This window comes from Mandrillus leucophaeus, unplaced genomic scaffold (genome assembly GCF_000951045.1).
Source record: "Mandrillus leucophaeus isolate KB7577 unplaced genomic scaffold, Mleu.le_1.0 Scaffold1011, whole genome shotgun sequence".
Taxonomy (NCBI): Eukaryota; Metazoa; Chordata; class Mammalia; order Primates; family Cercopithecidae; genus Mandrillus; species Mandrillus leucophaeus.
In genome coordinates, this window is record NW_012098222.1 from 213716 (window position 1) to 215223 (window position 1508).

Consider the following 1508-nt stretch of genomic DNA (forward strand, 5'->3'; position numbering starts at 1 on the left):
AAGTGCCTGAAGGCAGTACGCTTGTGAAAAGTCATCACCATTCTCTTAATCTCAAGTACCCAGGGACACATACACTGCGGAAAGTTGCAGGGACCTCTGCCTAGGAAAGCTAGGCATTGTCCAAGGTTTCTCCCCATGTGATAGTCTGAAATATGGCCTTGTAGGAAGGGAAAGACCTGATCGTCCAACACTCATGAAGGGTCTGTGCTGAGGAGGATTAGTATAAGAGGAAAGAAGGCCTCTGGGCAGTTGAGATAGAGAAAGGCATCTGTCTCCTGTCCGTTCCTGGGCAATGGAACGCCCAAGTGTAAAACCCGATTGTATGTTCTATTTACTGAGATATGAGAAAACCGCCTTAGGACTGAAGGTGGGACGTGCTACCGGCAGTGCTGCTCTTTATGCACTAAAAAGGTTTATGGAGATGTTTGCATATGCATATCAAGGCACAGCACTTTTCCTTAAACTTATTCATGTCACAGAGATCTTTATTCACATGTCTTTCTGCTCACCTTCTCCCTCCTATGATCCTATTTGTCCTGCCACTTCCCCTTTTCCAAGATGGTAAAGATAACGATCAATAAATACTGAGGGAACTCAGAGACCGGTGCTGGCGTGGGTCTCCTGGGCCCACTTTTTCTTTGTCTCTGTGTCTCATTTCTTTCCTCAAGTCTCTCATTCCACCCAAGGAGAAATGCCCACAGGTGTGGAGGGGCAGGCCACCCCTTCAGGCAGGTCAGCATCTTAGGCCCTGATCAAGGCAAGGATCATATCAGATGTCTTGGCTCTGCAAGGTGAGGTGTGGGGCGAGGTGCACTTCCGCAGACAAGGAGATTCCTCTCCCCCAACGGCTGTGATTAACAGACAAGCTATCAGGGAGGTACAGGGAGCTTGGGGCTCACTCAGGCTTGTGGGTGACCATCAAGCTGCAGGCAGAGCTGTCACAGAGTTGCGCAATGCAGCAGACCTAGGTACAGCCTTCCTCCAGCTCCTGCCCCATCTGCCCTCTGCCTTGGTTACCTAATTCCCACCATCTTTATAAGGGGCCTGAAGCCAGGCTTTGTTGCTTGTCTGACACCTTGGAGAACTGTGGTTACCCTTTCCAGGTGGCAGCCTGGAATCCATCCACCTCACCTGACTCTGAGTACTGCCCTTGCCTTGAGGCTCACATGGAAGCACCCCTTCTCCAGAGGATCTCCTGGATAAGGTTGCTGAATCAGATCACCCACCACCCCGGTAGCCTGTCGCCTCTGCCTACCCATACCAAAGGCTCACAAGGAAGCACTCCTGCTCCAGGGGACCTCATGGGTTAGAGCACCTGCTTAGAGCACCCAGAACCCCAGCATTCTGCACCCTCTGCTACCCACAGGGCTGGTGAGCTTTGTGATCCCATCTACTTAAGTATTCACTTTCTTCCAGACCTGGATACCTGTATCTCACTTATCCAAAAACTGAACCCATGATTCTGAACTGAGGCAAGAACCCAGGCGGGCTCCTAGGAGGGAGATGCT

General features: G+C 51.1%; 1 protein-coding gene across 1 annotated transcript in view; it reads right to left on the reverse strand.

Annotated features, from left to right (window-relative positions):
* GAB4 (GRB2-associated binding protein family, member 4) overlaps positions 1-1508 on the reverse strand; it is a 56264-nt gene that overhangs the window by 4803 nt on the left and 49953 nt on the right. The window lies entirely within an intron of this gene.